Source organism: Moschus berezovskii, chromosome 15, assembly GCF_049115385.1.
Source record: "Moschus berezovskii isolate FMDL1 chromosome 15, NW_MosBer_1.0, whole genome shotgun sequence".
Classification (NCBI taxonomy): Eukaryota; Metazoa; Chordata; class Mammalia; order Artiodactyla; family Moschidae; genus Moschus; species Moschus berezovskii.
The window spans coordinates 15944678-15969874 of record NC_142474.1 but is presented as its reverse complement, the minus strand read 5'-3'; the positions used below and the strand labels follow the sequence as shown (position 1 = coordinate 15969874).

The following is a 25197-nucleotide window of genomic DNA, read 5'->3' as shown; positions in this document are numbered from 1 at the left end:
ATATGGTAGCTCTATTTTTAGTTTTTTAAGGAACCGCCATACTGTTCTCCATAGTGGCTGCATCAATTTACATTCCTGCCAATATTGTAGGAGAGTTCCTTTCTCTCCATGCCTTCTCCAGCATTTATTATTTGTAGACTTTTTAACGATGACCATTCTGATTAGTGTGAGGTGATACCTCCTTATAGTTTTGATTTGCATTTCTCTAATAATTAGCAATTTGAGTGTCTTTTCATGTGCCTGTTGGCCACCTGTATGTCTTCTTTGGAGAAATTTCTATTTAGGTCCTCTGCCCATTTTTTGACTTTGTTTTTTTATTTTAAGCTCTATGAGTTGTTTGTATATTTTGAAAATTCATCCTTGTTGATAGCATTGTTTGCTAATATTTTATCCCAGTTTGTAAATTGTATTTTGGTTTTGTTTATGGTTTCCTTTGTTGTGCAAAAGCTTTTAAGTTTAATTAGGTCCTATTTGTTTATATTTGTGTTTATTTCTGTTACTCTAGGGGACAGACTCAAAGAAAAATATTGCTGCAGTTTATGTCAAAGAGTGTTATGCTTATGTTTTCCTCTAGGAGTTTTAAAGTATCTGGTTTTACATTTGAGTTTACATATTTTCTCCTTAGAGTCTCCAGAAAGAATCAAACCTGATGGAGTCTTGACTTTAGCCCTTAAGATTCATTTTAGACATTGAATATCCATGACTACAAGATGATAAATTTATGTTATTTTAAGCCAGTAAGTTTGTGACACAGTAATAAGAAACTAATAGTATGTGTGTTTGAAAACAATCTGCATTGTTCAGATTGGATGGGTAGCATTCTATTGGGCTGGCCCAAACATTTGTTTGTTTATTCCCATAAGATGTCTCTAGTAGCATTTGGTTAGATTGTATTGTGACAGCTGTCATATGGTCATGAATTTAAAAAAATCTTATCAAAATTGGTGAATTTTTATGTAGCTATTTTAATCTTGAAGATGGAAGAAAGAGCAACATTTTCAGTATATTATGCTATATTATTTCATTTACCTTTTATTATTTCAAGAAAGGTAAAAACACAACTGAAATACAAAGAAATGATTTGTGCTGTGCATGGAGAAGGTACTGCTGCTGCTGCTGCTGCGTCGCTTCAGTCGTGTCCGACGACTCTGTGCGACCTCATAGATGGCAGCCCACCAGGCTCCGCTGTCCGTGGGATTCTCCAGGCAAGAACATTGGAGTGGGTTGCCATTTCCTTCTCTGACAATCATCTCTTTAAAGACCTTATCTCTAAACACAGTTACAGTCTGAGATACTAGAGATTAGGACTTCAGCATGTGAATTTGGGGGGAATACAGTTCAGCCCATTACAGTGATCTTTTCACTTTCTTGATGGTGTCCTCTAAAGCATTTTAATTTTAGTCAAGTCCAACTTGTCTGTTTTCTCCTTTGTTGCCTATGCTTTAGGTGCCATAGCTAAGAAACATTACTTAATCCAAGGTCATGACTTACGTCTATGTTTTCCTCTGAGAGTTTTACAGTTTTAGCTCTTACAATTCAGCCTTATCTGTTTTGAGTTAATTTCTGTATATGGTGTGACGTAAGGGTCAACCTCATTTTTTTTTTTTTTGCGTATGGAAATCCAGTTGTCCAGCACCATTAGTTGGAAAGATGATCCTTTAAATTGTCTTGTCACTCGTTGAAAAGCAATTGGTACTAAAAGTAAGGGTTTTTAGCTGGAATCTATTTTATGCCATCGATCCCCATCTATTCTTATACCGTACTAAGGCCTTGATTATTGTAGCCTTGTGGTAAGTTTTGAAATCAGGAAGGATGAGTCTTCCACCCGATTCTGAGTATACTTATCTTCAACATCAAAATGTTGTGAATAGTGTAAATGAACAGCACAGCACGGGGATCTAGGCCCATATTCAAGGCATCATTTTAGGAAGGCAGGCTCCAAGTTCTATGCATGCCTGGACTCCCGCCCTCTCAGACTACAGCTCTTCAGGATAAATCAATGGAAACTTTCTGCAGAGAACAATGATCCCCGAGGGTTACTTTAAACATCTCTTTAAGTCTTCCCCACCTGTTCTGCTCTCTAATTGCTCTACTTTGAAACAGTGTCATTCAAAACTGGATTATTAATGAACTGAGAGGAAGCCAGGGGGCAAATTGGGGAGCTGGCTTTCAGAGAAACTGGGGAGGTTGGGGGCAGAGAATAAACCCAATCCAGGGGTTTTCGCTTCCCCAACAAAGGTTATGGGGTTTTTCTTAGCAAACAGGAAATGACTAAACTCAGGTTATAATGTCAGCCTCCAAAGAGGGTTGCTATATAGTACCGAGTAAAGGAGTTCTTTGAACAAGACTGCTAGGAACTGAACTATCATCCCCGAACTCCTCAAACCTAAGCCTTCTCTGCGCCCCTCTGGCTGGCCCTGGGGTGCCTCGGGCTCTAATCTGGAGGCTGGAAAGCTCAGGAAACAAGGCCCTTTGTGCAGAAGAGAACTCTATTGTTCTAAAGCCAGTGTTCAGCGAGTGTGGATTCCAGAGAATGTTTGGGGATGGATTTGTTTCCCCTTTGTTTGTTAACTTTCTCTTCTCTTCCTGAGGGGTGGGGTGGAGAGAAGGGTCTTCTCAATCCATTGTCCCGTAGAGAAAAGATGGTGCTGAGTGCAGGGGCCTTCAGCCCAGGAAAAAAGGATTGGGTTAGATGACAGGGGCCACGGGTTGTATTTTGCTTTCTATTTTAAGCGTTAGATCTCAGGAAGGCAGCCCCTTTCTAGATCCTGCACCTCCCAAACAGGGGCAGACGTCAGTGGAGGTACAACCACTTCCTTCCTCCGCTTCACCTCGGTCCCTCCCAGAAAGAGGAAACGATGCGATTCTACGTCGCAGGCCACGGCCCCCGATGCTCCCACTGGTCTGGCTCTCGTCTCCTATCCCTCAGTTGGGGGACCGGCTCCCACAGACCTGTCCCCAGGGCAAAGCCTGGCTGGGCTCCTTGACGTCCTAGGAAGCCTTCTGATTCAGGCTTCAAGGTAGGAGGAGACAGGAACTGCTGGCACTGGTTTGAATGCTGTGTGACCTTGGGTGGTTTACTGCAGCTCTCTGGGCTTCGTGATGCCCTTCCATCAAACGGGAGCAAGAATACCGCCCCGGGCTTCCCCCTTTCCAAAGCGGTGATGTTGAAGGGTGGGAGGAAGACCGTAAGGAAAACTCTTTTCCGAACCCTGCCTTCAATTTCTAGCTGCTCAAAGGTGCTGGTGGAGGGGGATAGGGGACCGGGAGCTCCGGTGCCGTCCAGGTCGAGCCGAGAGCGTGCCCACCCCCTTCCCGCGAGCTCAGGCCCCGCCTCGGGGGAGGAGCCGAGGGGCGGCGCGGAGGCCCGCGGCCGTGCAGAGCTGGCTTCTGTCGCCGCACCGGCAGCTGCGGCTCGGGGACGGCAGCACCGAGCCAGGGCCGGGAGCCGCCCGGGGCAGGGCTCGGGAGAGCGGGTGAGTTCCCCGGCGGCGCCGCCGGCTGCCCTGCGCTCTGCGGCTTGACCGGGCGGGGGATGAGGATCGCGGCGGGGATGTGGACCCAGCCTCGGAGGGTCTGGCTGGGAGTGTGTGTGGAGCTTTGGCGAAGGGCCGGCGGCAGGAGATAACTGGGGGGTGGGGTGGGGGCTGGAGGGAGACTGGAAAGGCGGGTACCAGGCGAGCAGGGCTGGGGAGTTGGGCTGGGATGGGGGCATTCTCCCGGGTCTTGCGCGCCAGAGACGAGGCCAGGGAACGGGGCACACTGGCAGGTTGCTGGCTGGGGTCCCCGTAGCCGGATCTTGGGGCGGGCAGGGGGCATCTTGGCGGATTCTGGGCTCTTGGGCCGCCTTCTGCCGAAGGGGCGCAATGCCGGGCAGAAGGAGCCCCAGCCGGCAGTCCGGGTTCCCAGCCTCGGGGCTGGCACGGGGGCGCCGCCCCCTCGCGTGGCGGCGCTCGGTCCCCGCAGGCGGTGGCAGGGCCCCGGGAGCGCTCCCTGCCTGGGCGGGAAAGGTCCCAAGGGCAGGCGCCCCCGCGTGCAGACCCGCCCCCCGCGGGATCCGGCTGACAGCAACCCGCGGCCCCGGGGGAGACCCCGCGCGTGGTTGTTCCCTACCTCCCCGGAGGGCCGCCATGCGCCCGCGGCTGGGTCCCCCGCGCCTGGAGCGCGCCTCTCCTCCTGAGTCCCGCGCATCGACTCCGGCCGGAGGAGCGCCCCCGAACGCCTAGGATGGACTGAGTCTGTGCAGCCTTCCTCCGAGAGGTCGCGCAGAGGGGTCTCCCCAAGGTCACCCGAGCTGCCCAGACCGTCCCGCGTGGACAGCTAGAGATGCGGAGTATTCGCCTTCCCTGAGGCTGGCCGATTCCACCCCGCCCCCAGCTCCTCCAGTTCGGACCGGCTTAGCGAGAGATGCTGATGATGCAGTTCCCAGCCTCGCGCGGATAATTGGAGCTTTGAATCTGGCCCTCCCAGGAGGGCCGCGCGGAAAGCCCGAGACTCGGAGCTCCCGGGCATCTCAGAAACCCAAGGAGAGAGAGACGCGGCTCCCTAAGAGCTTCTCAGAACCGAAAGGCGAGCTCCTTGCGCGCGCATGTGATTGAATTCCACATAATGGGCCGCTGTTCTCGCTGTCAGAGGCGCCCACCCGCTCTCGGCGGCCCTGGGCACCAGGTGCCACCTCTGAATCGCCCTCTGTGGAGGACCCCAGTCCCCGGGGTACCAGGCGCCCTTGCCCGCCGGGCTCTCCCGGGAAGGCGCCTGCCGTTAGCCTCCTGGGCTGGCGCGGGTACTTCCCTGAGGGCCCTGCCGTTTCCTGTGGCTGGCGAAGCACCGGAGGAAAACCCTCTGTGTGGGAGGCCTCCTCCGAGGCTGGTCACAAGCATCTTAGCTTAGCTAGTGACTCGCTTTCTTCCCGAGGGCAAGGCACTTGGCCTCGGAGAGCCTCAGTTGCCTCTAGGAGATGGCTAATCAGGCCGTGGGAGGATGGGGGCAGTACCGTGTGAGGTCCTGGCAGCCGGATGCTCCGAGGTTAATACCCGGGCCTTTCAGAAAGCTTTGGAATGGGCGTGTCTCCTTTTAGGCAGGAGCAGAAGTGGAGCCCTGGTGGGTGGTTCTGCAGGCGCTGGGGGAGTTTCCACATCTTCCTCCCTCAGCTTTGTCATCAAGAGGCAGCTTGCAGGCGGCTCGTGGGCGCTGGTGAGTCCTTTGAGCTCCCAGCCTGCTCCCGGGCCTTCCCACACAACTCCCCTCCCCAGCCCCTCATCTCCCACCTGTCACCAGGATGTCGGAGGCAAAATGTCAACCAGGCCACTTTGGACCTTCAACTTCGTGCTTTCCTGTGAACTGGAGTTTGTCCAGTGGTGTCCGTCTCCCTGGAACCTTCCCGACCCCTCTCTTGGTCCCAGCTCATCCCAGCCTCTGAAATGTCTTCTTCAGGAAGACAGCTTGATCCTTCCTCCCCCATCTTTTGATCTCCTCCCACTGTGTCACTCATCTGCCAGGCTCTAGGTTGGGGCTCCCCGAATCCCTGAGCTCTCTGAATCGTCCCTGCCTTGGAGGGACATGTCAGGCAAGGTCCAGTGCACGCGCAGACTTTGTTCTCTTTGGTAACTGACACAGGAGCGAGGTTAAATTCTAATCCAGCTGTTAAATTCGGGAGCCAGAGCCATAGGGCTAAGAGGATGCTGACGCAGGAAAGTGGGTTTTCCCCCAAGACAGTAACCTTCTGCCAGAGCATCTTTGTTCTCTTTGGAAACTGGGGCCCCAGGTTCTTCTCAAATCCCTCTCCATACCCAGAGTCAGCATTCTCTAATCAATGGAGTTTGCGGCCAACCTGGTTTTTTTGTGGGTCACGGAAGGCAGTACCTGGATTCCTGTGTTTGGACTTTCAGGAACCTCAGCCAACTTTGACCCCTCTGCCAATCTAATCGCCCCTACCCCCATGCCACCTGCACCAGGGACATGAAGTGCTCGGTGTAGGGTGCGTCCCAAATGGTATTCTTCCAGCAGAGGCTGGGATGGTCTTTTTTTATCCTGAGTTCATCCTAGGCATTGAGATTTTATTCTTTTGGCTGTGCTGGGTGTTCATTGCTGTGTGCAGGCTTTCTCTAGTTGTGGCGAGTGGGAGATACTCTTTCTTCATTGTGTTGCATGGGCTTCTCATTGTGGTGGCTTCTCTTGTTGCAGAGCACAGGCTCTAGGCGTGGGGGCTTCAGTAGTTGTGGCACATAGGCTTCGCTGCCCCGCAGGATGTGGAATTGTCCCAGATGCCAGGCATCGAACCCGTGTCCCCTGCATTGGCAGGCAGATTCTTAACCATTAGACCACCAGGTAAGTCCCAGGACACTGGAATTTCAGGAGGTCCAGGACAAGCCTATCTCCTACAGAAGGCCACAAAGTTGGAAGAGCAAGGGAGCCAGATAGGTCTAGTTCAAATTATAGCTCTCTACCTAGAAGCTCTGTGATCTGGGTAAATTATTTACTCTCTCTGACTCCTGGTTTTCTCATCTGTAAAGTGGGAGTGATAGTAATGCCTCCTCTGTGGGGTTGTGAGGATTCTTTGAGTCCTTGATGCATAGAAAGTGCTTAGTACAGCCCCTGGTATGGGCAGGAATGCAGGAAATGATTATCATCACCACCACCACCATTTCCTCCTTTGCACTGACTTCTCATGGGTCCCCTCACCACCCCCTCCCAGTCCAGGGGAAGTCAGAACTCTCTGCCTCTAGCTAACAGGACAGGGAAAGCCCCTCAAGCCTGGGGGTGGGAGGGGGTTGATTTCTGGGAATCCAAGTCCAGCATCAGCCTGTCTTTAGGAAGTCTGTCATTTCGCCTTTCTCCTCTGGCTGCCATTTTGCAGGGTCTGTTGATTCATTCAACAGATGTTTACTCCCTTTTAGCCATTGTGCTTAGTGAGGGATTTCAAGATGAATAAAGCAGCTCTCAGGCTTCTCAGTCTATGGGCAAAAAAGTGATAGTGAGAACACAGCTTCCCTGGCAAGAAGAGAAGAGTAGAGGGAGGGGTGAACAGGTGGCTTCAGCTAATGAACCCAGGCTTCGTTCCTGAATCTGCCACCTCACAGCCAGCTGGTGATGGACAGATGTGTTACCTCTGAGTGGTGATGTGAGGAGAAAAGGGAACCATGTGGGTAAAAACCTCAGTTCAGAGCCTTCTAGATATTAATCACTGCTTGCACATGTTGGCTGCTATTTTTTTTTTTTATTTACTTATTTGGCTGTGCTGGGTCCTCGTTGCCTTGTGGACTTTTTTCCTCTGGGGGCTACTCTAGTTGCAGTGCACGAACCTCTCATTTGAGTCGTTCCTCTTCTTGTAGAGCATGGGTTCCAGGGCACAAGGGCTTCAGTAGTTGCAGCACTTGGGCTCAGCATTTGTGCCTCCTGGGTTTTAGAGCGCAGACTCAGTAGTTGTGATATATGGACTTTGTTGCCCTGTGGCATGTGGGATCTTTCTGGACCGGGGATTTAACCTGTGTCCCCTGCATTGGCGGGCAGACCCTTTACTACTGAGCCACCAGGGAAACCCTGGCTGCTGTTATTATTAGTCTGCAGTGATCAATAGCAGGTGGGCAAATTTTGCTGTCGGGGCACATTTGAGGCCTTCAGACACAGTTTTCCAGGTGGCAGCTAATAAGGTGGGGTGGAGGGGAGTGGGCAGCCTGAGCTGAGAAAACAGCTTGTGCAAAGACATAGAGGCTTAAAAAGTGTTTGGTGTCAGAGAGCAGTGGGCAGAGTTAACAGCTGGAGAGTCATCACTGCAGGGCACGACGGAGGCGAGGTCAGGGAGCAAGAGGCCTTTCTGCTAAGAGGTCCCGAATGATTAAATGCTTGTTCACCCAAAACAGGCCTCCTGCAACCTATGGAGCCATCTGAATCCAGTCTAGGATTTACTTCTGCAAGGGACGAATGGCTGGCCTGTGCACGTTCGTGGATACATTAACTGTCCTTTCCTCTTCCTTCTACCCGGAAAGCACAGAAGTTCCCTTCTTCTTCCTGAGATTATTTTGCTACTTGTGCACCCGTGTCTCTCACCCTGGGACGTTTCTCATTTGGAGGAACCGGGGGTGGGTGGAGGAAGCACCACCATCTTGCTCCCTTATTGACCATAAGAGGGTACTAAGTGCTTTTCTGGATGTTGGTCACTGTCCAGGGTCTTTGCTTGTATTGCCATCGAATCCTCATACAGACTTACTGAAGTCTGCATTTATCCCCACTGTACAGAAGGGAAAATTGAGGCATAGAGGGTGAGGTGATTTGCTAAAGGGCTTATAAATGGTGAGAACGCATGTCTAGAGGTCTCTGAAGTTGCTCTGTGCTTATGTGTACCCCCTCATGCATGCTGTTGGTAATGCTGCCTACAGAATGTCTGGCTTCTTTCACCATGCACCTCTGGATGCTAGGCTGCAGGCACCTTGGCGATGGGTCACAGTGGGGTGTGCTCCGGGTATCTGGCGATTACTCGAGTCTCTCCTGGCCTTGAGTTTTGGGAAGTTCCTGAGTGCAGACGCTTGGCGATGGGGAGCTATTCTTGGATGTCTCAGAATTCATGGCGACCTTCCTCGGCTCGCTAGCGTCCCACAAACGTGCCTTGATGCAGGCGGTTTGCAGCTTGATTGATGCAGCAGGTGGTGACTGAGCTCCATGGTGACCCCAGGAAGGAATGAGTCTTTTAGGATGGTGGGTTAGAGCATCACGTGACCACACACCCTACCTGTTTACAGAAGACATCAAAACAAAGGCTCGAATTTCCTTTTCCACAGGAGGCAAAGTTCAAGGCCAGGGTTCAAATCCTGGTTTTGCCTTTCACTGTTGTTTGGGCCTCGGCCAATTTTTTCACTTCCTTGCACTTCAGTTTCTCCATCCAGAAATACAATCATACATGCATGTATATATGTGTGTGTGTATAATTCAGGGTTGCGATAAATAAAGATTTGTAATCCAATATAATCGACTTTCACATCATAGATATATTGATGTAACATCCATAAAATTTTCCTCCATGGTGCTTAACATAACTGTGATTGTATGGCTGTTTGTGGTCATTATTCTTTTACTCTGTCTCTCCCAAGAGGTCAGTGGTTCTCCGCTGGGGGGCAGCTTGGCTCTCCAGGGGACACTTGGCAATGTCTGGAGGCGTTTTTTGGTTGTCACAAGTGGGAAAGTGCAGAGGGGGCAGGGAGCTACTGGCATCTGGCGGGCTAAGGCCAGGAATGTAGCAAGATACACTGCAGTTGCCAGGGCAGCCCCCCTCACCAAGGAGTTGTCCAACTCCAAATGTCAATAGTGCCAGATTTGAGAAGGCTTATACAGGCCATGAGGCCCCTAAGGTCAGTGACTGTGTCTGATTCAAGCAGCCCTGTGTCCCCAGTTGCCCAGCATGGTGGCGGGCACACAGGAGACAATAAGCATTAAAGGGATGAATGAGGACTTGGAAGGCCTCATGTCTCTTGGAGTCCAGGAGGTTTGGCTTGTAGGACATTTGGAATGAACAGGAGAGAGACGCAGATGAACGATGAACGTTGGTCATTCAGGCCAAAGAAATTCAGACCAAAGCTATTCTCCTTCCCGCCCGCCCTCCAAGGAGGCACTTGGGGGCCCGAATTATCTGAATTGTTCTATGATCATGGCTGCACTTTGCTCACATAGACACAGGTCCACCCTTTATCTGGATAAGCAGGCTGGGGCGGGGGAAGTTAGGTGCTCACAAGGAACACCCTCTCAGCTGGGCCCCTGGGATTTGCCAAGCTGGGGTGCAGCTGCTGTCAGCTTCCTGTTTTTTTCCCTTTCTGGTGGAATGAAGGAAACCACTGAATGGCTGTTTTTCCACTGACATTTACAGCAATGTGATAGGCCTTGGATTAATGAGGTCAAGCTCCAGTGTGAAATCTGCCTGATAACTTGACGCTTGGCCAACAGGAAGACACGGCTTGTTTTCTTTGGGCATTTGATGTCTTTGGATGGCTTTGGCTAGGGAAGTAGGGGTCACAACTCTGTACAAAAGATGGGAATGTTTTACGCCCCAGAATTACAGAGGCCAGAACTGTTGTCTTTTTTTTTTTCAATTTATTGGGAAGGTTTATTTTCACATGGATTTTGAAATAAATAATTAATCAAAACGAAGGTTCACCGTGAGCCCTAGGCTGGCTGCTACATTGGGGCCATTGAAAGGACCACGCTGTTTTTCTGGGCCTCCCTGGGAGTCTGAAGGAAAAGATTGGCCCCAAAGGGTTTTTGGACAGGTTAGAGCTGCACATGGATTAGAATTTATTCTGATGGGGGAAGGGGTTTCAAGCATATGCCTCAAATTTGCTCAAAATCTTGCAAGTTTCTGTAAGAGGCAGAATCTGATTCCTTAGGTCTGGGGCCTGGACATCTGCATTTAGAATAGCCTCTCAGAGGGAGTCATGTGCTGCTGGTCTGTGAACTGCACTTTGGGGAGCAAGTGTCTTGGGGAACCCCAAGCTGAGGGGTCCCCGGTGTCACCCACTCAAGCAAATTCAGCCTGTCATGCCTGTTCGCACAGCCATCTGCTCTGTGGGTTGGCTTGCAGGAGAACAGACTTAACGTGTCCCTTCTCTGTGCTCAGACCTGGGACCAAGCATGAAGAAAAGGCTGCTTGCTCCCAAGGAGCCGTGGAAACACCCAGAATAGGTGCGAGGGGCTTCTGGTGCTTCCAGAAACGTGTGTTGGGGGGACACAGTGTCTTGGGTCCCCTGGTCACCTGGGGCTTGTTAAACACACAGATCCCTGGGCCCTAGACCAGCCTACCTGCGTTAGAACCCACCATGGTGGGGCCCTGGGAGTCTGTATTTTTTAAAAGTGTGCCAGCTAGATTCACAGCCAGGTTGGCAGAGGGGAAGGAAGCCAAGAGGAAGAGCTGGCAGCATATGGAAGTTCACTGCTCAGGAGGCCGAGTGTAGGGTTGTAGAGTTGTGGACTGCCTGATGGCATCTGACTGATGGAGGGGCCAAAAGCTAGCCTGCTCCACTTGCCAAGCTTTGTAACCCTGCGGGGTTGCATCTGACTGGGAGGAAGGGCACCTTTTTTCCTTTTTCCCTTATTTCTTTCTTTTTTGGTTGCACTGGGTCTTCGTCCCTGCTCTTGGGCTTTCCCTAATTGTGGCGAGTGGAGGCTACTCTTCATTGCAGTGCACGGGCGGGCTTCTCACTGCAGTGGCTTTTCTTGTGGATCATGGGCTCCAGAGCGTGGGCTCCAGCAGTTCTGGTGCACAGGCTTAGTTGCCGCACAGTGTGTGGACTCTTCCTGGACCAGGGAATGAACCTGTGTCCCCTCAATTGTCAGGCGAATTCTTATCCGCTATATCACCCGGAAAGTCCCTTTTTCTTAATAATAATGGTTAACATCTAGTTCTTATCTTATGAGCCAAGCACTGTTTAACTTTTAATCCTCCTAGCAACTCTTAAGAGATGGCCTTACTATGACCCTGATGTTACTGCTGAGGAAAGTGAGGTGCAGAGAGGTTCCATGATTTGCCCCGGGTCACACAGCCGGCCAGTGGTGGAGTTAGGGTTTGAATCCAGGCTGTCTTGCTTCTAAAAGTCCTTGCACTGAATCATGATGCTGTCTGACTCTGGGCAAAAATGCGGTTGCACTTCATAAGCTGTCCCTGCCCTAAGGGAGTGACTTTCTCCAGTTCTTCCTCAGATGGAGGAAAGGCTGGCAGTGACTTTGGCTAGCTCTGGAGTCAGACCTGGGTTGGATCCTTCCCTCTCCCACTTAATGTGTCCTTGAGAAGTTATTTGCTAACTTCTCTGAGCCTCAGTTTCCCCATATGTCAAATAGGAATAATAATAGTGTGAGATGATACGATTATTTAACCTGTGTTTGCACATAGGGTGTACTGGATATATACCAACAATAATTATTACCTTAGTATCCGTGCAGTCAGCCTCTGGGAGTCATAGCTTCGGATAGGCGAGCGGAGCCCTGTGTCACTTGCATCCCTGGTGCTCAGTCCGTTGTTTTGTTCACCCTGGTTACTTATGTCTGTTACTTACCAAGGCATTCCTAGCCTTTGCTTCTTGGCGCTGGTTGCAGGCCCCCGTGTGCATGCCAACCTGGTGAGTTCTCAGAATTTCTTAGCTCCCAGAACATTTTAGAGTCTCAATCAGAACAGGCTTTATTTCCTGTCATCCAAGAGCAAGTAAAAGACACATATTCTCACACTTACTTTCTTCAGGGCTCTTGGCTCTTCTTGGTGACTTTCTCTGTCCCCAGCTTCCTTTCTGGAACTCTGTAGCCATCATCTGCTCCCCCATGAACTGGGCAGAGAGCAAACTCTTTAGAGTCATTGCCTATTGCCTTATAAAGAAACAGAGAAGGGGACTTCCTTGGTGGTCCAGTGGCTAAGACTCCGTGCTCCCAGTGCAGGGTGGTGGTTTAGTTGCTTAGTCATGTCCGACTCTTGTAGCCTGCCAGGCTCTTCTGTCCATGGCATTTCCCGGGCAAGAATGCTGGGTTGCCATTTCCTTCTCCACCCGATGCAGGGGGCCCGGGTTCAATCCCTGGTCAGGGAACTAGATCCCAAATGCTGAAAATAAAGATCCTGCATTCGTAGCTAAGACCTGATGCACCCCAATTAAAATAAAGAAACAGGCAAGAGTTTATCCAGAATTTCATTTATTTTCTTCTTTTTTTTTAACATAGGAAATCAAGCTTTTGTTTTCTTATTGCTGTACTTTATGCTTTTTAATTATAAAAATAAAGAGAAACTCATTATTAAAATTCAAGCAGTACAGAAATGTGAAAAATGGAAAGGGAAAATTTCCCAATGATCATCCACTCATTTCTTTTTTTCCTGGAAGAAATCGCTGAATGTGTTATGTCTTTCCATAAATTTCTTAGACATGTACAAATCCACATGCATTTATGTATATCCTATCCTCTTTTTTTTTTTAACACATCTATACAACCCTTTCCCGAAACTTCCCTTTTCAGCTAATTTATCTTAGCACATGTCGACACATATAGGTATACCTCAGTCCTAAAAGCTACATGGTAGTCCCATAATAAAAATTAACCATAATTTGTTTTCTAGTCCCTTGCTGGTGGTGAAGATTATTTCCGTTTTGTTTTTTTTCCCTGCTACACATTATGATGCTATGACATCCTTGCTTATACAGTGTGTATCTTTGTACACTTGGGTGATTTTATCTGTAAGGAAAATTCCCTGCAGTTTGAACTATGGCATTGTCAAATTGTCCTCCCAAGAGGCCAAACCAGTTTCTTTTTCTTTTGGACGAGCCACAGGGCATGCGGGATCTTTGTTCCCCGATCAGGGATTGAACGACACCCCCCCTCCCCCCGCCCCCGCCCCACAGTAGGACGGTAGGGAAGTCCTGCAAACAGTGTGTGTGAATGCTTCTTTCCCCAGCCCTTTCTCTAACATTGAGTATTGAGTACATTTAATCTTTTTCCAGTCAGATAGGAATAAAATAGAAAGAGTGTTTCTGAGTCAAGTTCCACAGTACTTCAGATTTTATGATCATTTAGACTGTGGCTACATACTGTTAAATATTCAAGAACTGCATTTTACCTGGTCTGACGCTTGAAATTAGAGATAAAAAATGAACTTACACCAGTTCCTGCCTTTAGGTTGGCCCCCAACTCCTGAAGGACGCAGACACATGGACAAATGAGAACGAAGAGGTGTGGTTCCAGCTGTGCTAGAGAAATGCATAAGTGAAGTTCTCTTTGACAGCCTTCATGACTATTACAAATGAATATGAAAATACAGCATACCCTGTGCCCCAGTGGGAGGGGCGATACTTGACATCCTCAAAAGAAAAAGACTTGGTAGAAGCAGAAAAACCATGTAGTTTAGCCCTAGTGGTGGCAGCAGCGGAGGTGGGCAGCTAGGAAGGGATAAAGTAATTTGAAATTGACTCTTTGATGGTTTCCATGTTTACTCATGTTTGAGGGAGGCGGTGCAGAAACCCAGCTGAGTTTGAAGCTGGTACTGATTGCTGCTCACTGTCACCTGGGCAAGTGTGTGTGTTAGTCCAGAAAGAGTGAGAACAAAGGTACAGAGGCTGGCTTTAAAAATCCACAGCCTTGGAGCCCATTGGGGTTGGATGTGGGTGGCATGAGTTGGCGGTTCCCCCAGGGGTTACAAGGAGGTGTGCTTTGAATGCACCCATTGTAGACTGCATGCACAGAATGGGTGTTGAATGAATGAGTGAGCATCAAATATGTCTCTGTCCTATAAAAGGGCCTCCTACTCAAAAAGAATAGATCCATTTAGAAAGGGCAGTGACCACCTGATCTTCCCACCTGTGGGGAGCCACGCCTTAGCTATACATTTTCTTTGGGCCACCTGTCACGGATAGCTCTTCATCCACTAGGAGATCTTAAGACCAACACACGCCACGGTAAGGAGCAGTTGAGAATATCTGAAACACTGCTGTGGAATGGAGCTCACCATCATTTTACAGCAAAACTTCTAAGCTGGAATCTATAAAGCAACTGTAAAGCATGTAGAGTTGAAAAGAGACTGTGGAGCAAAGGCAGTCCTAAGTCATCCTTTTGTGGATGGCAAAGCAGGGGCCAGGTAAGGTACATCTTGGGTCTGGCCCCTATCTTTCCCCAGGAGCCAGGATTATTTTGTCTGGTTTGATGCTAGAGCTGTAGTTCCAAGCCAGAGGACCACTCCCTATGATACCACTGATGGAATAATGTCAGTGAATTTTAGTCCCTTCATCTCCCACCCTCCCATTTATTGAATGTCTGCTACATGCTGGGTGACTCTAGGGTGCAGTCCCTGACCTTTTTGGCACCAGGGACGAGTTTTGTGGAAGACAGTTTTTCCATGGGCTGAAGGGTTGGCGGGGGGATGGTTTTGGCATATTACATTATTGTGCACTTTATTTCTATGATTGTGATTATATAATGTGATATACAATGAAATAATTTTACATCTCAACATAATGCAGAATCAGTAGGAGCCCTGAGCTTGTTTTCCTGAGATCCAGACTATAATGCAAATGATGGGGAGTGGCCACAAATACAGATGAAGAAGCTCCCCTCTTTCACCCGCCGCTTACCTCCTGCTATGTGACCTGGTTCCTAACAGGCCACAGACTGCTATTGGTCCATGGGCCTGGGGGTTGGGGACCCCTGCCCTAGGGTGGGATGGAAAGGTGAATAACATATTTCTTGCCTTTGAGAGCATCTAGTCCAGTGGAAGAGGCAGATATGAAATTAACAACTACTAATTGAGAGCCATCGTGGACATGAGTTTGAGTGAACTCCGGGAGTTGGTGATGGACAGGGAGGCCTGGCGTGCTGTGATTCATGGGGTCGCGGAGAGTCGGACACGACTGAGCGACTGAACTGAACTGAATTGAGAGCCAGTGGTCCATGGGGCCTCAAAGAGTTGGACATGACTGAAGCGACTTAGCACGCACACCCAGTTGAGAGCCACAGTAGAGACGTGGTCAGACTCCTTGCAACTGGAGGAGGGAGAAACCCATTCGGCACAAGGCATATAAAGAGCAATTCAGAGGGAATAAAAGGAGCATGGAGACAATATTGTGTAAATGAGACAAGGCAAGTCAAGTGCTGAGCATGGCTCCTGAAGAGCATTTAAGAGATGACAGGTACTATCATTACAGCACTTGGGCTGGCTCTTAAAGAACAGGATGAGCTTGCCAGGTGGAGAGAAAGAAGGCTATCACCACCCCACGGAACCGTATGAATGAAGGACAGGTGGTGAGTGTGAAAGAGTGAAAACTCCATAGCTTCATAGAAGAGAAATCTAAATCTGTGTTCAGATCTTAGTTCTGCTACTCACTAGATATGACTCTGGGCGTGTCAAGATGAACCTCCCTTTTCCTAATCTATCTACTGGGGATAATGAGACCTGTTTTTATCTTTATGTTTTGATTAAAAAAATATTTATTTGGCTCTGCCAGGTCTTAGTTGCAGCACGTGGGGTCTTTGGCCTTCATTTCAGCACACAGGATCTTTAGTTGTGGCACTCAAACTCCTAGTTGCAGCATGTGGGACCTAGTTCCCTGACCAGGGATTGAACCCGGGCCTCCGCATTAGGAGCGCAGAGAGTCTTAGCCACTGGACCACCAGGGAGGTCTTGAGACCTGTTTTTAAAGGCTCCCTGTGGGAGTTAAAGTTAATTTATGAGGAGTATCTGACACATGGTGGAGTTTCAACCAATGGTGGGTACCATTGCAGGGGTGTGTATCCATCAAACCTATTAAGTATAGCCAGAAAATTGAGTGTTTAGTGAGGGTGGGGAGGGAGGTTAGGATGGCCAGAGATAAAACTAAGCATGTCAAGGCCAGATACCGGATGGTCTGGACTATGAGGCTAAGAAGTTTAGACTTGACTCTTTAGGCAGTGCAGAAACATTAAATGCTTCCTTACAGGAATTGCCTGGCAGTCCAGTGGTTAAGACTCCCTGCTTCCACTGCAAGGGGTGTGGATTTGATCCCTGGTTAGGGAAGAACCTGCATGCCATGCGATGTGGCAAAAAAAAAAAAAAAAAGCGCTTCCCTACGAGGGAAATACAGGATCAGACTTCAGTGCAGAATGAAAACTTTACCAGTGGTGTAGCTTATGGGTTCGAAGGTAAGAGATGGAGGCAAGGAGATCATTTGGGGAAATGCTGCCTCCGACATTCCTGTCTTGGCAACCCACAGCTCACATTAGCCGAGTGAAAGCTCCATTAAGTACTGCAGACAAGTGCTGCCTGGAGAGGCAAATCAGGGCAGTGATTCAGTGCATGGGCTTCAGTGTCAAGGCCAATGTGAATTTAAATCCTAATCCTGCCTTGTATGGGCTTCCCAGATGACACTAGAGGTAAAGAACCCGCCTGTCAGTGCAGCAGACATAAGAGATTCGAGTTCAATCCCTGGGTCGGGAAGATCCCCTGGAGGAAGAAATGGCAACCCACTCCAGTATTCTTGTCTGGAGAATCCCATGGACAGAGATGCCTGGCGGGCTACAGTCTATGGGGTCACAAAGAGTTGGGCACAACTGAAGCGACAAAGCATGCATGCAGGCACACAGCTGCCTCGTACTGGCTGGGTCCAGTTCAGTTCAGTCACTCAGTCGTGTCCGACTCTTTGTGACCCCATGAACTGCAGCACGCCAGGCCTCCCTGTCCATCACCAACTCCCAGAGTCTACCCAAACTCATGTCCACTGAGTCGGTGATACCATCCAACCATCTCATCCTCTGTCATCCCCTTCTCCTCCTGCCCTCAATCTTTCCCAGCATTGGGGTCTTTTCAAATGAGTCAGCTCTTCACATCAGGTGGCCAAAGTATTGGAGTTTCAGCTTCAACATCAGTCCTTCCAGTGAACACCCAGGACTGATCTCCTTTAGGATGGACTGATTGGATCTCCTTGCAGTCCAAGGGACTCTCAAGAGTCCTCTCCAGCACCACAGTTCAAAAGCATCAGTTCTGCTGACTGTGTGACCTTGGGCAATTAATTAACCACACTGAACTTTAGTTTAACTCTTCTTTAAAATGAGGATTAGTAGTACCTTTCTCACAGACTTGTGGTCTTAAATGAGATAATGTACGTAAAGCACTTAGCCTAGCTCTAGGAATGTAGTTAAGTGTTCAATGAAAGTTAGTCATTAAAATTTTTAAAATTGTTTATTTCACCACAGAACTTTTTCCATGTAATATCTATTAACCTCCTCTGGAGCTACTAGTCTTCTACAGAAACCACCCTGCTTTAAACTTTCTGGAGAACCTAATGTACTTTCTGCTCCAAGAAATAAACAGTGAAGAGGGTTGCCAAGTTCTAATACAGTGGTTCTTGGATGCACATTAGACACACCTGGGGAGCATTTTAAAATTTTCAAGGCCTGATGTGTGTGTATGGCTGAGTCCTTTCGCTCTTCACTGGAAGCTACCACAGCATTGTTCATCTGCTCTACCCCAATGCAAAATAAAAAGTTTAAAGTTTGGAGAAAAAATTTTTTCAAGGCCTGGCTGCAAGTAAATTAGAATCTCTTGAGATGGGACCCTGTATTTTTTAAATTGTAATGTTTTGTTAAGGTAAAGCAAATACAGGAAAGTGCACATATCCTAGGGCTTCCCTTGTGGCTCAGCTGGTAAAGAATCCGCCTGCAATGTGGGAGACCTGGGTTCAATCCCTTTGTTGGGAAGATCCCCTGGAGAAGGGCATGGCTACCCACTCAGTATTCTGGCCTGGAGAATTCCATGGACTGTATAGTCCATGGGGTCGCAAAGAGTTGGACATGACTGAGTGACTTTAACTTCACTCACACACATATTCTAAGTGAATGAATTTTCACAGATTGAACATGCCTAGGTAACCCATTCAGTGTGGGCCTTCCCTATATTAGTACTTCCCTGCCGGTTCAGTGGTTAAAACCCTGAGGTTCCATTGCAGGGGGCATGGGTTTGATCCCTGGTTGGGGAACTAAGAACCCACATGCTGCATGGTGCGGCCAAAACAAACAAACCCCAATATTATCAGTGCTCTAAAAGCCTTTCTTACGTGCCTTCCCAGTCACTTCCACCCCAAAACTGTGACTTTGATTGATCATAACATAGATTCTTTTTGCCTGTTGTTGAACTTTACATAAATGGAATCATGTAGTATGCATTTTTGTGTTTGGCTTACTTTGGTTAACAGTGTGAGAGATCCAGATCGTGGTGTGTAATTGTGTATTACTCATCCGGGCTTCTGGACTGTGTTCCACTGTGCGTACACCATAAGTTTTTTTCCAGACTCAAGTTGGTGGACATTTTGAATAGTTTGTACTTTGAGATTATTATACAAATAGTGCTGTTAACATTCTTGTAAATGTGTTTTGGTGAATGTATACAGAAATTTCTGTTGAGTATATTCCTACGAATGAAATTGCTGGAGTATAGGCTATCATATGTTCAGCTGTAGAAGATACTGCTTGAGCAGTTTTTTAAGTGGCTGTACCAATTTATATTTCCTCTCAGTTTATAAGAATTCTTGCCAATGACTGGTATTTTCTGTCTTAAAAAAAAAAAAGGCCATTCTGGTGGATATATTGTAGTCTTGCTCTGGATCTTAATATAATTTTCCAACATTTCCAGGTGATTCCAACATGTAGCCAAGTTTGAGAACCTCTTTCCTAACAGGTTTTGAAAAAGCAAAACACGAATTAATGGAACTGTATAAAGAGATGTGATAATGGCAAGTGCCTCCCCATGGCCCCTCTTTGACGTCTATTCCCAGAGTTTTTTATAGACCTGATCTGTCTAATCAGCAGGGGAGGATGCTTTTGTGATGGAAGGAGAATGTAGAGGTGTATTAAACCTAACAGCCTGTGCCTCATTCCTGTGTGCTTTATGTGGGCAAATGGTTCCTGATGGAGTGATCTGGAAGCTGGAAAGAGCCCATGACGGGACTTCAATCTCTTCTTCCAATTTAAGGCCTGAAAGAGAAGGGAGGACGTGAGAAGTGATGCGTAGTCTATACAAATGTTGGCAGATGAAAATATCTGCTCTTCAGGATCAGGGCTTAAGGTTTTTGTTTTTGTTTTAAGGGTTTAAGATTTTGTGTTATATTTTTGCTCTCCAAAGCTTGCCCAAGACCTGGCTCTTGGAAGGTGCTCCAGAAAAAAAAAGTCATTGAAGTTGATATTAGAACTATGTAACTGGCCCACATGGGTGCAGAGGAAGGTGTTGGTGTGGATTTAGCTGATCTGATTAATAGCTTTGCATCTCTTCTTTGTGCTGTTTTGCAGTTGCTATTTCATATTTGCTCATTTATTACTAGCATATTTTCCTTTATACCCTTAAAGGAAATAAAGGATCATCTTGAGGTAGATCTCTATTGATTGCCTTTCCTCTTGAGTTTGAGTCATATTTTCCTGTTTGCTTTTTTTTTAATCTGACTGCACAAAGGCATGTGGGATCTTAGTTCCCTGACCAGGGATCAAACCTGCACTCCCTACAGTGGAAGCACAGAGCCTTAACCCTGGACCACCAGGGAAGTCCATTTCCTGTTTTCTGAAAAAAATTTTTTTCTAGTAATTTTAGGTTACATCTTGAATATTATGAGTCAGACTTAAGAGAACTTAGGTTCCATTGTATTTCTCAGAACAGTAATGACTATTCATTTATTTTATTGTTTTGGCTGAACTGGGTCTTAGTTGCAGTTTTCAGGATCTTTGTTGTGGCATGCATGTGGGATCTAGTTCCCTGACCAGGGATGGAACCTGAGCCCCCTGCTATGGGAGCGAAGAATCTTACCCATGGGACCATCAAGGAAGTCCTGTGATGACTTTTTAAAAAATCAGTCAGTTGACTTGACCAAACAAATTTTAAATTCAATTTCCCCTGGGTAGGCAGCAGCTGAAATCTTTCTTCAGTTCTTAGAGCCCTAGTTGGGCGGCTTGGAACCTGCCCTGCACATGCATCATTCAGAGAGATTTGGACAGAATTTATACTCAGCATTTGGGGCTACCATCTGTGACTCTTTTCTGGGATGCTTTCTCCTCACTTTCCAACTGTAGTCACCTGAACTCTGCCCTTTAATTCCTCAAACGATAAGAGCAAAGGTTTTCATCCACGTTGTAGCCACCATGTACAACGCTGAGTGGGGTCTGCCCTCGTGTAAAAAGCTACAAAAACACAGAATTTGCCTAGTGCAAATTTCTATCAAGTGTTGACTGCCCTTCAGTTTCTATCTGCTTGTGGCTGAATAAATCTTGCAGTTGTTCAGTTGCTAAGTCGTATTTGACTTCTTTGCAACCCCATGGACTATGTAGTGCCTTCCAATAGGTAGTGTGTGTGTAGTGCGTAGAGTTCACAATAGTTAAATGTGAGGGGATGTGTCCTATGAGAGTTACTCTGCTGTTACTAGAGCAGAACTTTTCTGAGCAATAATTTTATTTACTAAGGGACCATTAGGACCCCTTGCTTTTCTAACTCGGAGAAGGCAATGGCAAGCCACTCCAGTACTCTTGCCTAGAAAATCCCATGGATGGAGCAGCCTGGTAGGCTGCAGTCCGTGGGGTCGCTAAGGGTCGGACACGACTGAGCGACTTCACTTTCATTTTTCACTCTCACACATTGGAGAAGGAACTGGCAACCCACTCCAGTGTTCTTGCCTGGAGAATCCCAGGGATGGGGGAGCCTGGTGGGCTTCCATCTATGGGGTCACACAGAGTCGGACACGCCTGAAGTGACTTAGCAGCAGCAGCAGCAGCAGCTTTTCTAACTAGCACATAGTTGATGGCAATAAATGTTTGTTGACTGGCTAAATGAAAGCAGCTTCAAATTAAAAGTGGAATTGAATTAGAGGAGAAAATTACTAGAAGAAAATCTTGAGATTGGCTACTTGTTGATGACAGTTAAGCATAAAATAGAGAGAGTTTGGTAATTTGCTGGAGAACATGATGAGAGGGTTGAAATAATATTAGGGCTGTGAGTGTAGAGTAGACCACAGTTGCTAACAAAGTGAACCTGAGATTTCAACACGAGGAGATACAGTCAATTGTGGGAGTAATATCACTTTCATGGGATTGAATCTATGGCTTATGGAGAATTTTAAAGGGAAATAAAGCTGGTCAGAGGGGGGAGCAGAGATATGTTTGGAGTTCTGCACACCCAAGAGGAGCCAAGAGGAGGGAATCAAAGTGAAGGGACTTTGGCTGGAGATCAAAGAGGGGAGGAGTGAAAGTAATGTAAAGGCAGTCGACTACATTGCTTCTCTCTGCATGGTGACCTGGAAGGTCACAGATCCCATATGGAGAAACTTCAAAGCCTGTATACTGGACAGAAACTTCATTTACCAAAATGCAGAGTGTCTGGAAACTTCCTGATTTATTCTACTGACAGTTTCATCTCCCAGAGAGCAGAGGAGAGAGGACAGTTGCTGTTACGAATCTGGTTTGGGAGCTATTGGGTGAAGTGAAGATGAGAAAGTACTCACCAAGAAAGGGAACACTAGTCATAGGGGGCTGAGCTCACAGGGTTTGGAAGGCAGATTTTATGAAATTCAGGATGAGATACATATATTTCCTGCCTAAGCCTCCAAAGGTGATGACAGCTCCAACAGTAAGGGAAGTTATGACTGTAATCAGTTATCCTCACTCTGCGTAGATTTCATTTATTTTCCTGCAAGGACTCCTTTTCTTGCTCTTAGTCGTGCTTTTGTGGGCCATCTTTCCTGTCTGACATTTTCTCTTTTATTTTCAAGCAGGAGAGATGATAAAAAAAAAATACTTAACCATCATAGCATATGATTGATCAATCAGAAGAGATACCAGCCATAAACAACTGAAATAGTGCTCCTTACAGGTTCCTTGAGTCTCAGTTTTTTGAAATGGGAACAAGACCTACATTACAGAGTTGGTGCAGTGATTCCAAGAGATGTTACATATAACGAATTGGACCCATGGGAAAATATGTTGTGCACAGAAGCTGCCATTATAACCCTGCATTCTTTATCTCTGGGTTCATTTCATCTACATATTTTATACATTCTGTGATGCTTATGTTTAGTTACATTAAGCATATGTTTTTTTCCTCTATACTGATTTCAGCAAGTATTTGTTTTACTACCAACTGATCTATCTGGTTTATTCGTTGAAATGTCCTCTTAGCTCCTTAATCATCAACACCCTGGATTTCCTGGAATCTTCTTACATTTCACGAGGAAGTTGTTTAAAAGCAGTTGTGATTCTTTTTGGCTGTGCTGGGTCTTTGTTGTGGCACATAGACTTTCTCCAGTTGTGGCTCAAGGGCTCTAGAGCGCGTGGGCTTCACTGGCTGTGGCCTGCAGGCTTAGTTGCCCTGTGGCATGTGGGATTTTAGTTCCCTGACCAGGGATCAAACCCACATCCCCTGTGCTGGAAGGCATATTCTTAACCACTGGGCCACAGGGGAAGTCCTTCCTTGTTCTTTTATGTACGTAGACAGTAGAATCAGACAGGCCTGGGTTTGGATCCCAGTTCCCCCACTTACTGTGCAGTTGTGCATGGGTCTAGTCCTTTTCCTTCTCATTGTTTCTTCCTCCAGGGTAGGACTTTCTCCTTTGAATCCAACTCTCTGTTTTTTATTGTCCTTGTTTCCTTGGAATTATTTTCCAAACCTCCATTAGTAAACAATATGAAAAATTAAAAAAAATTCCCATCCCAGCTGTTTTCTAATTGACTAAAGGGAAGGCGACAGCTTGCTCAGGATATCTTTGAGGTTTCTGAAGAGGAATAAGGGACCTTGTTAGGAAGCAGATCTCAACTTTCTTCCTTCTTTATGGTGGTAATGGTGTAAAACCCAAGATGCTTAAGATGGAGGAGAGAGTTATCCCTGGCTGATGGTGCTCCCTGCCCCTCCCTCTTCAAGAGTGGACCCCATCCAGTTACAGGATGGGATGCTCATCTTTGGGATAGGATTGAGGGAGGTAGCAGTTCCAAAGGGGCTACCATCCTTAGCTTGAGTTGGCTCAGCGTACTGCTTCCTAGAAGTAGGATCTGTTCAATTTAAGGGATGGAGTCATAGAGGACAGGTCTTCATTTTACCCCCTAGCACAAGGTATTGGAGAAATTCTTATTAGAACCTAAGCTATTCTTGACTCTTACTTACCTTTGAGGCCATCGTGATTTTTTGTTCTCGGTTGAATGATGTAGTGATATTGAGGAGCCCTTCTGCTTAATCTGATAACTCTCTAGATGTTTGTGTTTAAGACTAGAGGATTTTGAACAATGGGGTGAAGGCAAGTGTTGAAATCCAAGTAGGCAAGTGTAATGTAAAACAGAGCTGCCTGCTTAGTACCCATGCAGCCACGCCTTTATCTGTGGCAGACATTACTAATCGATCACCACATTCATTCCTCCTGTCATCACACGTGGCCTCATACCCTCTGCCCTCAAAGTGCTCCAAGAAGCCACTACTAACCTAAGAGTTGGCACAACAGAGGAAAGCTTGGCCAAAGATGTCATGCTGAGAGAGGGAGGCAGAGGTGGCAGAGGCCCCTCAAGGCTTAATCAGGGTGAACAGCCCTCCCCTGTTCAATAAACGTGTAACCCAGGAGGGCATTCTGTGGCCACAGGTGGCCTCCTTTGGAAAATGATCCTTTTAGCTGCAAAGGGAGTTTTTATCTCTCTGCAAGGGAGGGGGTGGACCACACTCCCCCAAGCCTGGAGGAGCAGTATGTGTAATTTGACTCCCATTTCCCCGTGCTTAGCTATTACATAAGCTTCTTTAGAAGACTGGCTGGTTTAGCACCGTGACTGTGACTGACTAATGTGTTCGTAGACATCATGTCAGCTTTGCATGTGCCCCATCTTTGGCACCTTTGTTCTGTCCCCTGCAGCCTCCCCCACACTGGCATTCTTACCCATACGTATGTGGGCCTCTCTGTGGGTTAAGATTCATGGGGAGAAGCTCGGCATGGAAGATGGGTGTGTTCACAGGTTTTCCTTCTCCCATTTGAGCTGTGGCTTCCTTTGACGTTTTCTTGGAGCTGAGTCTGAGACAGCTGTCTCACCTTCATAGGTAGAAAGAATCTAAAATATCACTGATCAATATCTATTTGGAGTGGTTCTTCCAGGCTAGGCTCGTGGGTACCAAATGCTGGGCAGCAAATATACATGATAGAGTCTTCCTCCTAATAGAGATGACCTCTCTGTCAGGCTGGGAGTGGGGTTCACTGGACCAGCCCCTCCTCCAACCCAATATGGACTTGCTCTCAGAAGCCTCATGAGTGGCCACTGGAGTTCTCAGTGGCAGGGACCCCAGCATCACACCATGGCTGGACTTTGTTGAATTGCTGGTGTTGAGACAGTATTTCCTTATTCCAGGATGATCCTACTTCTTCTTCTTTTTTTTTTTTTTCTGTGTCACTCCCCATATGGGATCTCTAGTTCCCCAACCAGGGACTGGACCTGTACCTCCTGCAGTAGAAGCATGGAGTCTTAACCACTAGACTTTTATGCAAGTTCCAGGGCGATCCTTCTTCACTTTGCCTATGATCACAACTCTGCCCTCTAGAGAACAATGCTAATCCTTTCATTCATGGCTTTTATTAAGGCCTGGTTCTATATTCCCAGTGTGGTCCAGCCAGTTCAGATAGAGGTCTTCTGGGCTATTATCTCAATGCTGGACATGATTCTCTTCCTGAAAGCTCAGGGTGCTTTAGTTGATTCAGCAATCTATTCTTGTTGAACTTGTGGTTTTTG

General features: G+C 47.4%; 1 protein-coding gene across 2 annotated transcripts in view; it reads left to right on the top strand.

Annotated features, from left to right (window-relative positions):
- Window positions 1-2857: 2857 nt before the first annotated feature.
- PPP1R16B (protein phosphatase 1 regulatory subunit 16B) overlaps window positions 2858-25197 on the top strand; it is a 110091-nt gene continuing 87751 nt past the window's right edge. Inside the window, exon 1 of one of the 2 annotated variants that reach the window (XM_055437311.2) lies at window positions 2858-3020. The gene's annotated coding sequence lies outside the window, so the exon portion shown is untranslated. Of the gene's footprint in view, window positions 3021-3358; window positions 3477-25197 lie in introns of those variants that run through there. The other variant, XM_055437305.2, reaches the window with a different exon arrangement.